This window comes from Patella vulgata, chromosome 9, assembly GCF_932274485.2.
Source record: "Patella vulgata chromosome 9, xgPatVulg1.2, whole genome shotgun sequence".
NCBI classification, from domain to species: Eukaryota; Metazoa; Mollusca; class Gastropoda; family Patellidae; genus Patella; species Patella vulgata.
The window spans coordinates 8,258,904-8,276,381 of NC_065887.2; the positions used below are offsets into that span (position 1 = coordinate 8,258,904).

At 35.6% G+C, this 17,478-nt stretch overlaps 1 long non-coding RNA gene across 1 annotated transcript in view; it reads left to right on the forward strand.

Moving 5' to 3' along the window:
* The window catches only part of LOC126831713 (uncharacterized), a 51,151-nt gene extending 48,225 nt beyond the window's left edge, over positions 1 to 2,926 (forward strand). Inside the window, exon 3 of the long non-coding RNA XR_007684273.2 lies at positions 2,810 to 2,926. This is a non-coding gene — a long non-coding RNA (uncharacterized LOC126831713). The remainder of the gene's footprint in view (positions 1 to 2,809) is intronic.
* The last annotated feature ends 14,552 nt before the right edge of the window (positions 2,927 to 17,478 follow it).

Below are 17,478 nucleotides of genomic sequence, written 5' to 3' on the forward strand. Positions count from 1 at the left end.
ATCCTGTGTATAATACTGGCAACTTATTAAAGATCTTTGACAGTTGGAAATTGAAATATGTAGCTTGTCTTCATTAGCCTTTCAGTACAGAAAAGTACGAAGTGATAAATACCATGGCAATTCACTTCATTTTTATCATCAAATAAATGAAATCCTACTTAAGTTTTTGGTAAATTTACAAGAAGTCCTTCCACTACTCCCACTATTTTTAACAGTATTTATGACATGTTTATTTTTATTCCATGAGCCATTAACTTGGCCCAATAATTATAAAATCATCTAAAGTGACAGTGTGTCCTTTCTATTTTTCGCTAAAATATAGAATTATGATGCCGTCATCAACGCTAATATGAACTCAGATTGATTATTTAACATTCAATTAAGAAAACAAAACCAAAATACCAACGCCAGATAACCACCTAGCTGGGATTCAGTAGGATTTAAAATAGGCTCATCAATAAATATTCGTGGATAACAAATTGGTGGTGAGCGTATTACAAAGCAGGCTGCATAGATAGATGTAATTTCAATTCAACATATCTTTGTAAATACTGGGGGGGGTGGGGGTTGGATGGCTGAATGGTTAGCGTGCGCACACTGTATCATAAAGTCTGTCATTGAGTCGACTGCCGTGGTTTTGAATCCCTGGTTGTACTTGGCAAGGAGTCGTGGGTTTTCTCCAGGTCCTCCGGTTTCCTCCCACTGCTAAAGACCCCTATGCGCAAGCGAATTATGTAAATAAAATTAAACCATATGTTAGTCCCGAAATGACCTAGTTTGTGTCGAGTGGACGTTAAACCCCATTTCTCTCTCTCTCTGTTTTTGTAAATACTGAACAGAATTGAACCATTTTTGGACCAATATTCATAATAGAGATTCGTCTTTCATTGTCTTAGTTTGCAGGAGATTCCCATTGCGTGAAAATGATGCAATGAGACTTTAAAGTTTTAATCCTTTAGAATTTGGAATACTCGAGTCACGTTAACAGGCTGTTGCGCCCCAAGAACTTGTAAATGATCCTACATTCAGAATCTCGGACAATTTGAGGTGGTCTAAGGAATGGTAGTGTGAGGGCAGATTTGTTTTAAATATAGAATAGATGTGCCCCTTTAAGGCTTTGATAAAAGCTAACATTAAATAGTATGTAACATGACACAGCAGCACAAAAAACTACAGATATTTTACTGGTTTGACGAAAGCCAGATCACAAATGTCTGACATTTCATTTAAAACCTAATTTATGAGAGAAAAATGTTAAAAAGAATTCAAGCCATTTTAATCCTTCATGTAGATGAACTTAAAATATCTCCCCTGTAATAATCCTAAGATTTTAAATATTTATGATTTTAGAAAGCAATAAATTCCACTAAATCACATCTTTTACTGCAGATAAAATGAATAAAGTCGTACTACTGGGTATTATGATTCACACCGGAAGGTTTTTTTTAAAATTCCAAACCCCAACCCTCATGTCTGATATCTCTGTCATAAGGTGCTACACGTGGGATCCATGGTAGTAGCTCAGTGACTAAGGTGCTTGCTCACTAACCTGGAGGGGGTGTTGGGTGGGTGTTGCATCATAAGGTCTGCCATTGAGTCAACTGATACTTTTTTAATAGGAAATGAAATAAAATGGGTGACGCTAACAAGTTATGATTATATCAGATATATCGTCTGCAGTTGATGCCGAATTTTCAATTCCTCATATCTTTGTAAATTCTGAATTGGATGGTTGAATGGTTAGCATGTGCGCGCTGTATCATAAAGTCTGTCATTGAGTCAATGGTTGTACGTGAGAAGGAGTAGGGTCGCCTGTCCAACCTCGTGGGTTTTCTCTGGGTCCTCCGGTTTCCTCCCACTGCTAAAGACCCCTACGCGCAAGCGAATTATGGAAATAAAATTGAACCATATGTTAGTCCCGAAATGACCTAGTTTGTGTCGAGTGGACGTTAAACCCCATTTCTCTCTCACTCTCTCTGAATTGAACTGTTTTAGGACTGATTCGTTTTTGAGATGCAACGTTCACAATCTTGTAGTTTGTAAGCGATGTCAAATACAAACTTTTAACCAAACTGGTTCGATTCACTTTTGTGGGGTTGGGTGGCCTAATGGTTAACGTATGCACGTTTGAACATAAAGTCTGTCATTGAGTCAACTAGAGTGGTTTCGATTCCCCGGGTTGTACGTGGCAAGGAATAGGGTCACGTCTCGTGGTTTTTCTCGAGGGCCTCCATTTTCCACCCGCTGCTAAAGACCCCTATGCGCGCGCGAATTAATGAAATAAAACTGAACCATATGTTAGTCCCAAAATGACCTAATTCGTGTATTGTATGGGTGTTAAACCAAGTGTTAAAGAGTTAACAAAATATAGAAAGGATAAAATTATTGAAGCTAAAATAAAAATTTTTTTTTAAAAAGATGAATGATGAATCCAAAACATGTAAAGTACAACATAGTAAGAAGTAAATTAATATCAATTTAACGTGGATAAGATATAAATGAGTTTTTGATTTTTTCTTGAAAATAACTAGATTACTGATTGCCTAAATTAAAGGGAAGACTATACCATAGCTTTAGATAACCATATACAGGATATACTACTGATGATCAATAAAAATATAGAAATTTTAAAATGTTTAGGAGCTTTTGTATACAATTCGTTCATGTCTTTGTAAAGTTGTGTATCTTTGTATAACTATGTCCATGTATGTATCCTTTGTTTGTTTCGTGTATATTTCTATTATGTTTTATTTGTATATGCACATAACCTTGTAAGGTTTTTTATGCAATAAAGTTTCTTCTTCTACAGGGTTTTAATAAACGGCCGAATAAGTTCATCAGGATTTTCCGAGCATGGTTCCTCCTTGTCAGTGGTGCAGGACTGTAGTCACACAAATCAGTATTAATTTTACGACATTAAAGTTTATCACATATGTATATGAGCCTTTGCCAAAAGTGTACGTTATTTGAGTTATATTATTTATTGTATTATTGATGTGAAGTGGCATTTTAAGTGAATATAAGGCATTATTTTGTTTTAATAAAAGAATAAAGTGTGACGTACGTTTGTTTATTTCATTAACTAAAACATATAGATGTTCGGATGGGACAAAATACCAAGCTCCTGTGTACACATTAGCATGCATGTAAGAGATCTTCCTTGGCCACTGTCCTGGCAAAATTACTCTTACAGCACACTGTATGGCGTATGCTCGTCTTGATTAGCCCAGTTGGAGCAGAACAGTAGGACGTTTAACCCCATTAAACATCATACAGTGTGCTGTTGGTGAAATTTTGCCTCGACAGCGGCACTATGGCCATCTCTTATATTGAATTCCAACTGCTAAGGGTTCTTTTACGTGCATGCCAATGTGTACACAGAACCTCAGTTTTACATCCCATCCAAATGACTATGCATTGTCCCTTGCCAGGCCCTCCGTCCTGAACCACTGACAAGGGGGAACCACGCAAATAGTGAGAAGGTGAATCGCGATACATCGATTCAACGATATATCATGTCAGCACTAGTGTAGGAAGGAGGACCTATGAATCAACAATGACTAGTCATTTGGATGGACCAAAAAAAAAACCGGGATGCCAAGTGTAAACACAGGTCCTATTTCGTGTCGTTTTTTTATAGTTCAAAATTTCATTTTACTTGTCTTTACTACATTAGGATCTGGAAGAGTTGTTATATAACCCAGGATGATGTTTTCAGCAAGTTTTTGGCATGAAGTGCACGGAACTGTGGGTATCCCTCTAGAAACATCAACGCTGATTGATTAATCAATGTCTGATGTCATAACGTCAAGGGCAGCTCGTATGACACCTGATGCCACCTTCCACTACAACCAGTCAGATCTTCATGTAGTGTAGGCCATCAAAAGTATAAAAAAAATGCAACGAAATATAGATCTCCATTTGAATCAGCAGAACGGAGGGCCTGATAAGGACAGCTGTCTAGTCCTTCGGATGAGACGAAAAAACCGAGGTCCCGTGTATACATTGGAATGCACGTAAAAGATCCCTTGGCAGTTGGAATTCGATATAAGAGTAGGCAATAGTGCCGCTGCCAGGGCAAAATTTCCCTCATAGCACACTGTATGGCGTATGCCCGTCTTCATTAGCCCAGTATAGGAACAGAACAGTAGGACGTTAAACCCCATTTCATTTCATTTCATTTCCATTTGAATCAGATTGATGGAAACGATAAAGATATAAATTATATTTAATAATGTTATGTGGATATATTTAAATTGACTAAAACACTAACAATAAATACAAACAGCACTAACTTTCTTTACATATGTCATAAACTTTCAGAAAATGTCTGAGCCCAAAGGAATAGGTAATGTTTATGTATTATATGATGTACATGTGTAGCACACATGAACGCCATTCTCCTCATAAATTTCTAAACGGCTCCTTTGAGTTCAAGCATTAACTGGAATGTGTTGAAATACTGAATGTTTAAAGTTTGACAAATTAGGATATTAAAAACCAAAATAGGAAAAAAAAACCTACTCACACTTGGAAACTTAAAACAGCGTAATTAGTTTTCCATCTTTTCCTCTAGTAGCGAAACGATACTTGTGTTTTTCCCCCTGCGCGGTGTACAGTTCATTCACAGTGTAAAAGTTGTTGAGTCTGGTGTGTACATGTGTTGTTCTGTATTTCTGTATGAAGACAGACCTCGCTGTTGGCCAGTAACAATCATACAGATTATAACAGACTATATACCATGTCATTCATAACATAACTATCATACAACACTTACCAGTCTTTCTTAAAGTAGCCAGTCTCCACGTTGATATTAGGGCTGTATATCGCGGCCAAAAATCATATGGCATAATATTTTACGATACTTGACAAAAATCATTACAATATCACAAAGCACAGTTTTATTTTCAACAGTTTTTTTTGTTTTTTTTTTTTTACAAATTTGGTCTTGGACACTTATTGTTTACTGCAAAATCTAGTTAGAGACTTAGCTACTTTAAAATAGCAATGGTGCTATTAATTTATATAAAAAAAACATGTCCAGTCTTTGTTAAAGTAGCCATGTTGCTATTAATTTATAATAAAATTTACCACGTCCAGTCTTTGTTAAAATAGAAATATTGTTATTAATTTATAAAAAAACAACCATACTCTTTCAAGAACACCTGATGCCATTTTTTTAATAGATTTCATACAGCTAATACATTTTTGTTATTCTTTTGTATACTGGGAACATTATCCTTGTACCTGCACTGTTAAAAAGTATAGTCTTTACGGCTCTGTGAAGGGGGGAACTAAGAATGAGGAAGTTCTGATACATTTAACTAAATAATCTGTACAAGTAACAATAACATTATCTTGTAAAGTAAGAATTCCTACTGCTAAATAAAGACCACTGCTAACAAGCAAATTAGTAGCACATACAAGCACTGTGGGATACAAAGGGACATGTAATATATGCTATAAATGTGCTTGTAGCTTTCTAAAAATGTGCCTGAAACTGAACTATACAAGGTCCTTTAACTTATTATAAATGGGCTTGTTGCTGTGACTTAACTATGAATCCATGGTGGCTCGGTGAGTAAGACATTGGCTCGCTATCCACGGTGGCTCGGTGAGTAAGACATTGGCTCGCTATCCACGGTGGCTCGGTGAGTAAGACACTGGCTCGCTAACCAGGAGGACCTGTGTTAGATCTCTGTGTTGGCCAAGAAAGTTTGTCGGGTTTTTCTGGCATGGTTCCCCCTTGTCAGTGGTGCAGGACAGAGGTCCTGACAAGAGACAATGTATAGTCATTCGGATGGGACAAAAAACCATCGTCACTTGAACTCAGGGGCGCGCACGTAAAAGATCCCTTGGCAGTTGGAATTCGAACCATAATAGGCTGTAGCGCCACTGTCTGAGCCAAATTTCCCTCATGGCACACAGTATGACGTATGCCCGTCTTCATTATCCCAGTCGGAGCAGAACAGTAGGACATTAAACCCATTTCATTTCATTTCATAAGTGCAGGAGGACCGCACTACACGTAAAACAAAAATCTACAAGATAAACCTGCGGACAAGACAGAAAATAGACATTGCAAAAATAAACAAATATCAAATCAAGTGAATGTAACCTAACTATAAAGTGTCACGTAACTTTTATAATGGCACGTAGAACATATTATATAAAGTGTCCTGTAGTCTATTATACAACATATTTTTTTATAAAATGTCCTTTATAATGACGCTTAACATATTTTATAAAGGGTCCTGTAACTTATTTTACAATGACATGTGTAATATATTTTATACTGGCGTATGTAACATATTTGATAATGGTGCATGTAACATTTTATACTGGCGTGTGTAACATATTTTATTAAATATCCTATACATATTTTATAATGGCAAGTGTAAGATATTTTATAATGGTGCATGTAGCATATTTTATAAACTGTCCTGTAGCTTATTTTATAAACTGTCCTGTCCTGTAGCATATTTTATAATCCTGTGGCTTTTTTTATAAACTGTTCTGTAGCATATTTTATAATGGTGTGTGTAACATATTTTGTTAAGGGACCTTTAACATATTTTATAAAGGGCCCTGTAGCATATTTTGTTAAGGGACCTTTAACATATTTTATAAAGGGTTGCCAAATTAACAAAATACACATAGATTGAAATACAAACATTTTGCAATCGCTGAAACTGAAATGGAATTATTTTGGTGGAGATGAGTAAATGAAAGAAGTTTTAACAGTGAACTTTATTATCACTAAAACTAAAAAAATATCCTGGTAATCTCCGAACATGAAACTGCATGAGGTTTATTGAAACGCTCTCCCAAGAGTATTTCTAGTTGTTACATGTAAAAATAGGACTCTTTTAATTACGGCAAACAGTAACAAATGTTATTTTAAAGTAGAAGAAATTAAGACCATATGTCCCAGATCTTCGAGCGACTTATCTTATCTTGTGAGATAGGAGAGGTGAATCGTAAAACCTTAAACACATTTCTCATTGTTCCTATCTCAGTGATTCAAGGGAGGGTATCTTTATTTTGACTTGCCATGGAATTGTTAACCCAATTCTTTTACTTGCATCATTAGTTACCCCTTGATTACATTCATTTAAAAGTGCCCTTTTGTTTATCATTGGGGGGGTCGGTGGAGGAGTGAGTGGTCTATAATAGTTAGTTGCATCACCAAGTCTGTCATTGAGTCAAGTGGTGTGGTTCAATTCACCGCTTGTACGTGACAAGGAATAGGGTCGACTGTCCAACCTTGTGGGTTTTCTCTAGGTCTTCCGGTTTCCTCCCACTGCTATGGATCCCTACACACAAGCAAATTATTGAAATAAAATCGAATCATATGTTAGTCCTGAAATGACCTAGTCTGTGTCAAGTGGATGTTAAACCCCATTTTTCTCTTTCTCTCTCTCTAAATTAAATGTTAATTTAGAGTGGATTAAGCAGGAATAATTGTGTCGAGTGGACATAAGTCCCCTCTCTCTCTCTCTCTCTCTCTTTCTCTCTCTCTATCTCCCTTTGGGAACACCTATTAATTTGGCCTTCAATTTGTTCATGAACAAAAATAATTTAAAAACAAAAAAGTATTTACTTGCTCTTCTCAATAGCTTTTAGTTCTAAGTATTATAACTTTTGAAATTTTAACAGAATACCTACACATGAATTGAGTGGGTTGTTTGATTGGAAACTGTGAAGAACTAAAAATTATATTGGTATAGCCTTAGACATTGTTGTGATCAATTTAAATCAGAGCACATGATTATGGTGGTGGTAGTGCTGACTGGTATTGTCATATCAGCTGTTCTGGATTGAGTAAGCTTACTCTACCCAGTGCACTACACTTATGATATGCAAAACCTTTAGGAGCAGTGATACCAATAAATATCAAATATCAAGAGTGTAAAACTTACCTTGTCAGTCTCAGATTGCCAATAACATGACAGATGTTTCAAGAAATGACAATGAAAATGGTTTTACGATAGATCGTCATATTCCCTATTCAAATTGACCTTGTCGGTCTCAGATTGCTAACCAACGGCATGACAACACTTCAATAACATCACCACAGGAATCAAAATATAATTCAGATAGTTCTACAGTCATTACAGTCCAACCCAAGGAACAGTGACGCCAGTAAATATTTCCTAATCAAATTGACCTTGTCAGTCTCAGATTGCTAACCAAAATAACCTAATCAAAGGAATGAGAATATAATTCAGACCAATCCTACTGTCAGACCAATAGATCCGTGATACAAGTGATAGCCATTAATTAATATCAAAACATATAAATAAATAATTATAGATTTAATTACCTCGATCGCTTCCCATCATCTAATATAACCTGCCCCCTTATTAACTTAGCACTAGCATTAAATAATCCTCGCTGTTGTCTCTGTCACAATCCATCTGTGTTTGTAGAATACTGCCATCTATTTATATAACTCTAGCTAACGGTGTTATAAGAGTGTTATAATGTTAGCTATATATCGCTCGTATGGAAGCTTTAAGCCATCAATAATCAGATTCTTCCATACACCGATCAAAGACTCATACTCTAACTATCTCACTCTCTACTACTATAGATTGCTTACACAAACATTTATAACAACTCCATGTTTACTGACTATATCTATTGAAGCAATAATTATAGATAGAATGGATGGATAGATTGATGGATGAATAAATGGATAAGTGAATGAAGTATCATATGTACCATATGAAATGAATGATCAGGTACTGGTTGATGGAAGAATGATGAAGTTTGACACATGACTATCTTGTGCTGATTGCTGAACCATTGGGCTTGAATGGTCTAGTGGGTTAATGTTGTGGACGTGAAATCATGGTTTTGATTCCCCACTTGTATGTGACAAGGAGTGGGGTCGTCTGTCCAACCTCATGGGTTTCCTCCGGTTTCCTCCAACTGCTAAAGACCCCTACACACAAGCAAATTATCGAAATAGAATGGAACCATTTTTTAGTCGCGAAATGACCTATTTTGTGTCAAATGGACCCATCTCTGTTTATTTTGGTTTTGTGTGTAGTGTGGTTCTCCTGCACTTACTATTAGAAGGATAAAGGTGGGAGATAGAAGGATAAAGGAGAGACAGAAAGCTAGAAGGATAAAGGAGATAGAAGGATAAAGGAGAGACAACATTAGAGGTAGAAAAACAGTAAGTTAGAAGGATAAAGGAGAGACAAAATTAGAGGTAGAAGGACAGAAAGCTAGAAGGATAAAGGAGATAGAAAAACAGAAAGCTAGAAGGATAAGGGAGAGACAAAATTAAAGATAGAACGACAGAAAGCTAGAAGGATAAATCAGAAATAGAAGGATATAAGAGATAAATATTACCCTAACCGAGGGTATTAAGGTAATATTTGTCTTACACACCGACATCAATGTTAAATCCATCCTAATTGATTTCACCTATAAGACAATAGTTTAGCCCATATCGGACCTGCGACTGATATGACAAAATTAAGAAAACAAGTCGTAAGTTGCACGTGCATTACATTTTAGTAACCGCGTGTTCACAAACTGGCATTCATTTTGTGCAATGTTGTCAAACAATTCAGACTGATGGGCGCAAGTCAGTTTGTAGCAAATCTGACAAAGGATTATTTAAAACTAGTCAAAGTGCAGAATTTATGCAGATAATATTTAACAAGGATTTAATGTACTCGGATATTTCGGATTCTGAGGAAAATACAAATGATACATGCTTTTCAATTTCAAGTGACAAGAAGTCAGTGAATGTGCCAACAATGCCTGCACAAAAATCAGTGGGCTGTCAACTTTTTTAACAGTTGGTCAGTGTGGCGGAATAATAAACACGATAGTGAGAGAAGATCCTGTGTACACTGGAAGATATGAGTATATAAGATCTTATTTTGTGGATGTCTAGATTCGTCTTGGAAGTAAGCAAAATGATATGATGAATATTACCCACCGAATTCCGTATTTTGTTATGGGAATAGTTTCACATTTACGGATTACAAATAAAACTGATGTGGATATACTACACAATCCAGAATTGAGTTTCAGAAAAGTTCTTGATGGTCAGATGAAGAAACTAAGTAACATGGGCCTAGGGGTCGATATCAGATATCACCCTCTGATGAAGTCACAACAGGTTGATACGTTTCATAACATGCATGGGAGATCAAAGGAAATATGAAATGAAATGAAAATGAAATGAAATGGGGTTTAACGTCCTACTGTTCTGCTCCTATACTGGGCTAATGAAGACGGGCATATGCCATACAGTGTGCTATGAGGGAAATTTTGCCCGGGCAGCGGCACTATCGTCTACTCTTATATCGAATTCAAACTGCCAGGGGATCTTTTACGTGCATTCCAATATATACATGGGACCTCGATTTTTCGTATCATTCGAAGGACTAGACAGCTGTCCTTGTCAGGCCCTCCATCCTGAATGTATCTTTCTCGTTCAATGCAGGGATCGAACACCCGACCTCCAGGCTAGCGAGCCAGCGTCTTACCCACTTAGCCATGTGATCCCCTCAAAGGAAATAACATCTCAAGGTATGTAATGGTGAGATAAATGAATCAGCCCATCTGAAGATATATTTCACAACTGAATAAAATGTTGGGTTTTTTTTGATAGGCCTAGCACCATATACAAACCAATAAAATATATTGGTGTTTATGTAATAGAGTCATTTAATCCTATTGTTGTTTATTAAATATTGTTAATATGAAACTAATGTCCTTCCTCTATCAATCAACCATATTGACATTTAACGTCTTTATACCCTGATACCCTGTATTGGTGGCAGTGTTGGGTGGTCATATGGTTAACGCGTGTGTGCTGCATCATAAGGTCTGTCATTGAGTTAAATGGCATGGCTTTGATTCCCTGCTTTTACGTGACATGGAGTAGGGTCAGGGTCGCCTGTCGTGGGGTTTTATCCAACTGGTCAAGACCCCTATGCGCAAGCGAATTATTGAAATAAAATTGAACCATATGTTAGTCCTGAAATTACCTAGTTTGTGTCGAGTGGATGTTAAGCCCCATTCTCTCTCTCTCTCTCTCTCTCGCTCTCTCTGTGATATTGGTGAAACTGGATGTTAATATCTACATCCTTCCTCTACCAATCAACTACACAACATAAACCTGGATGTTTTGTTGAGAAGATGTTACAGTTTATTGATTTCCGTTGTTTAAAAAAAAAAAGGAAATGTTATATTTGCTGGAAGGGATTAACTCCAGCATTCACTAATCCAGCTGTATGTATATTGATTTGATTCGTTAAACTTGCCGCAAGGCTCAACTACAAAACAACCAGCATCCATTGTGTAGAAAAGTCAATTCAGCCAACTTCATCTTTCTAAGGTTAAAAAAAAAATATATAATGTGAATAAAAATGTTTAAAGATATCCCACAATTTTACAGCTTCATGGCTTCACAGCGTCATAGCATGGCATTTATGATATATCATGTTTAGTGAGGAGAAAAATTATTGAAGAATTAGAAGAAGAAAATTGATTTGGACAAAAAAAATATCGGAATCGATCAGCTCAGATGGTGCAAAGTTTTATTTGACTGTTCAAATATTCTATTAAATTATTATTCAAATGATATTTGGTATTATGTTTAATGAATTGATTTATTTTGTGCTTTTTCATATTTCTAGAAATACTGGTAGTGAATCTTTCAAATTGCTATTTTCTACTTTAACTGTTTTTATCCTTGGTACCGTAGATTGAATATTAGTGGGATTCTTGGTATTGTAGATTGAATATTAGTGGGATTCTTGGTATTGTAGATTGAATATTAGGTTCTTGGTATTGTAGATTGAATATTAGTGATATTCTTGGTATTGTAGATTGAATATTAGTGATATTCTTGGTATTGTAGATTGAATATTAGTGATATTCTTGGTATTGTAGATTGAATATTAGTTAGATTCTTGGTATTGTAGAATATTAGTGAAATCCAGTGGAATGACCAGTGGAGGAACCTGATATAAAATGGGTCGTAATAGTCGAGTCCAAAGTCCAAATTTGATACTTTTTTTTTTTTAAAATCTGGTGTCTGTGAGTGGTTTGTATTACTGGGGTGGTCGTAACGTGGGATTTCACTGTATTAGTCATTACAATTCTTGTCTGAATAGGATATCTAATATTCAAAAATTGTTCAGGGGAATAGAACGCCCAGATTTCTATGACTGCTATTCCTTTTCCCCCTCCCCACATTCCCCCTTTCCCTTCCCACATTCCCCTTATCCACACTCTATCTCCTTACACCAGAAGAAAATGTTGGTATAACATTTTAGACTTGGTTTTTTATAACACAAAATTTCTGGGGAATAGATAAAAGTGCAATGATTGCCCACTACCACTACCCCCCCCTCACCCCCCCCCCCTCAACCACCTCCCCTTTCTCCTCTCCATACACCAGAATAAATAATTGGTATATTATAAATTTAGTTCAGATTAGGAGCCACAGTGACTAAGTGGGTAAGATGTTGGCTCACTAGCCTGGAGGTTGCGTGTTCGATCCCTGCATTGGCCGAGAAAGTTTATCAGGATTTTCCGGTGTGGTTTCCCCTTAACAGTGGTGCAGGATGGAGGGTCTGACAAGGACAGCTGTCTATTAATTTGGATGGGACGAAAAACCCAGGACCTGTGGATACATTGGTGTGCACGTAAAAGATCCCTTGGCAGTTGGAATTCGATATAAGAGTAGGCCATAGTGCTACTGCCCAGGCAAAATTTCCCTCATAGCACACTGTATGGTGTATCATCATCTTCATTAGCACAATCGGAGTATAACTGTCGGACGTTAAACCCTATTTCATTCTATTTGTTTCAGAATAACACAAAAGGTTATGCGGTTTATTTTAAAAGGTTTCTTTAATATTCTATTTTCATTATTTTATGATAATATTCTACTATGTCCTAATCATTTTATTTACAGTTATAATTTGACTGGATGTCTCCATCTTTTATCATCTTCAAGTTTCACATTAAACAATTACCATACACTGTCAATCAATAATGGACGAGGAAACTGCGGCCAGGGTATATACGACCGTATACCACAGTAATTTTCATGTTAGTGTCAGAGAGATTTCCGACTGGTTAGACATCCTCTAATTGGTCCGGTTCTTCCTCACGGAAATTAACAGTAAATGTAGACTTCTGATGATATAGGGCTTATACTGAAGTAAGAAGAAATTAATTAATAAAGAGTACTTTATAGGAGGTTTTTAGAGGATGGAATTGGATAGAGAGAAGGATGAATGAATGACAATGATTCAATGCTGGGAAAAAGAATGATTAATAAGACATGATTGAGATGATTGAAGGGGTAAATGGATGAATAAATGGAATAGAACTTGAATTTGTTATAAACAGAAATTAATACAAAAAGTATGAATGACTGGATAGATGGAAGAATGAATAAATGGAAGAATGGATGATATATGGAAGAATGATTAAATGGATAGGTGGAAAAATGAATGAATAGATGGACAAATAATTAAATGGATAGGTGGACGAATGAATGGATAGATGGAAGAATAATTAAACCTAAAACCTTCAGTGAGAAAGCAAGGAAGGAATAGCACAAACATTGGCATGAAAGGGATGCCTGTGCCCCTAGCACTCCCACATGCATGGAAGGGATGCCCCTGTTCCTTCTACCCCATTGGCAGGGTAGGGATGTGTGTGCCCATTGGCATGGTTGAAATGTATGTGCCTCTAGCACCCCCAAATGAATTAAATATCAAACATATTTGAAGATATTTAACAAAATGGTTGATTCTGATCAGCCAGAAAAACATTCGTTAGAAGTTCAAAAAGATCTGACGAAAGTCACGACAAAAAGATACTGAAGAACGTTTTAGATGTTCTATGTTTTTGTGTTTGCGAGAAGTTGAAGACGTTTGACCTCGTTAGTTCCGTTAGAAGAAACGAAAAGTAAAGGAGTTTTATTATCCTGGCAGAGATGAGAGAAAGCCTGCAAGTGACTTGGAGTACCCACAAGTACATAGATGTTATAGAAGGTAATATGAAAGGTCTAGACATGGAGATGAAATCTTCAAATACTGTATTATAAAACCATGTCCCAAACTCAGACAAAATCAATCTATACCTAATCATTACTGCTGAACGAGTTGTCATCGGGTACCGTTAATTCTCTCATTTTTAATATTGTATAAAGTTGGTCATTTTCTCGTAATAAAGAACAATCCCTGAGACAAGTCTAATTGTTTTGGTCAACTGTATGATTATGTGTAATTGTTTGCGTTATGGATTTTTTTTTTGTTGAGATCCCAGACAATGACATTGTTGCCTTGACCAGGAAATTAAATACCTGACATCTCAGATTAAAACATTTACCAATAAATAGCCTTATCTTATATACTATTTGTGTATTTACTAACTGAAGAAAGAAACTTTTCCCTAGACACAATGATTTATACCTACTCTTTATTTGAAAGGGGTGTAATTGACTGTGAGGTGAAAGGGGTGTGGTTGACTAAGAGGTGAGAGGGGTGTGGTTGACTGTGAGGTGAGAGGGGTGTAGTTGACTGAGAGGTGAGAGGGGTGTAGTTGACTGAGAGGTGAAAGGGGTGTAGTTGACTGAGAGGTGAAAGGGGTGTGGTTGACTTTGTGTTTAGTGGATGTTAAATCAGCCCTATATCATTTAAATTCCAGTCACAAAGAGATCATTTATGCAAGGCCTGAGTTCTTCCCTCTATTTAAGTGAACCTTCACTCCATAACACACAGTTCCTGAAGAACCAAATATTAAAGTGTTGTAGGCTAATCTATACATAGTCCTAATATGACATCTTTCATTAATGTCTGTATAGTATAAGTTTTAATATGTTAGTCTCAATATGACATCTTTCATTATTCTCTACATAGTATAAGTTTTAGTATGATGTATCGTATATAACAGACATCTTTCATTATTCTCTACATAGTATAAGTTTTAGTATGAGTAGTAGATCGTATATAACACTCATCGTTCATTATTCTCTACATAATATGAGTTTTAGTATGATATATAGAAAATATATAACACCCATCTTTCATTATTCTCTACATAATATAAGTTTTAGTATCATATATAGAATATATATAACACTAAAATATACACTAGTATAAGTTTTATTATGATATATAGATCGTATATAACAGTCATATTTCATTATTCTCTACATAATAAAAGTTTTAGTATGATGTATAGATCATATATAACACTAATATTTCATTATTCTCTACATAGTATAAGTTTTAGTATGATGTATCGTATATAACACACATCTTTCAGTATGATGTATCGTATATAACACACATCTTTCATTATTCTCTACATAATATAAGTTTTAGTATGATATATAGATCATATATAACACACATCTTCCTTTATTCTCTACTTTGTATAAGTTTATTATATAAATTATTTTCTACATAGTATAAGTTTTAGTATGATATATAGATCGTATATAACACTCATCTTCCATTTAATCTATTATTAACGGGATGCTCCGGCAACCACGAACCATGATACCCTATTTCTAACATTGTTCAATTCACGATATTTGTTACATCAATATTTCCGCGCTGTTTGCATAACGTACATCAAATATTTACTGGAATACAACAAATAATGAGGGTCAATAATTCTGCGGTGTTTTCTGGCGTATCTGCCACTTCAAGCCCGTAGTTCTAGATATACGCATACAGAAACTCATAGAGGTGAATAAAACTTGTATGGATTGCGGGAAAATTGTCCGCGTGAAAAATCAATGCATCCTTTATTCTTTAAGACAAGGTAAATATGAATAAAAAATATCAATATCCAGCATTTCATAGATATTAGGCCGGATTTAATTGGTCCAAACATTCACTTCAATTGACCAATCATTAGTAATCCAAATTATTAAAAATGTTATTTGTATGTGGAGATATATGCTGTTTGTTTTTGGTTCTTTTATTGGATTAAAAAAATTGTTGTGATTCAAAGTTTGATGGAGAAATGGAATGAAATGAAATGGGCGTAGATATCTTACTTCTCTGTAACAACTGGGCTCATGATGATGGGCTGACAATACCACATCAAATGATATAAACAATATATTTATTCAGGATGTATGTAATATAATATACATACATAATATTAAAACAAAGGAACAAAATGGGTGTATATACACAGTTACATAAATATATGTAAATATATATATAATGAGATTGATGGAAATGTACAGTATATATTATAGGTTACTCTAACACCAACCCATCAAATAATGATGGGCTAACACCTGACACATCAAATGATGATGGGCTAACACCTAACACATCAAATGATGATGGGCTAACACTAACACATCAAATGATGATGTACTAACACTAACACATCAAATAATGATGGACTGACACATCAAATGATGATGGGCTAACACTAACACATCAAATGATGATGGGCTAACACTAACACATCAAATGATGATGGGCTGACACTAACACATCAAATGATGATGGACTAACACGAACACATCAAATCATGATGGACTAACACGAACACATCAAATGATGATGGGCTGACACTAACACATCAAATGATGATAGTCTAACACTAACACATCAAATGATGATGGGCTGACACATCAAATGATGATGGGCTAACACTAACACGTCAAATGATGATGGGCTGACACTAACACATCAAATGATGATGTGCTGACACTAACACATCAAATGATGATGGACTAACACGAACACATCAAATGATGATGGGCTAACACGAACACATCAAATGATGATGGGCTGACACTAACACATCAAATGATGATGAGCTAACACTAACACATCAAATGATGATGTATTAACCCTAACACATCAAATGATGATGGGCTGACACTAACACATCAAACATGTTTTATTTGAAAAATAAATTGTCAGGCCTGTTGTATCTTTCTACTGTCCTAACAGATAACAACTTTTCTTTTCAATCCTCTAGATTTTAACTTTGAAGGACCATCCAGTATTACTATACCACTCTAATTCAGGAGTTCAATAATGTTGATATAACATTGAGAAAGGAGAGTTTCCATATTACCAATTTCATAGGTGTTGGGAACTATTAATAATGGGATGGGAACACAATTTTGGATGCCTGATTTTCCTATTTTTGCCTCAAACTATCAACCAGATGCCAGTTTAGCTGGATATTGTAGTATGGTGAATTTCGACCCAATAATAAATGTTTAATATATCGTGCTAATCCTTACAGTGTCACTTAAACATACATTATGCAAGAGCTAAATCTGTCTATTGCAGGTCTTTCTTTAGGCCTGAAATGTTATCTAAATTATTAATTCGACATTAATTAACCTATCCAGACTATATTAAACTCTAGATGGCATCACTAGCCTGCGATGTTTAGTGGATTGTGAGCCGATTTACTGCATAACTTTTCTTCACA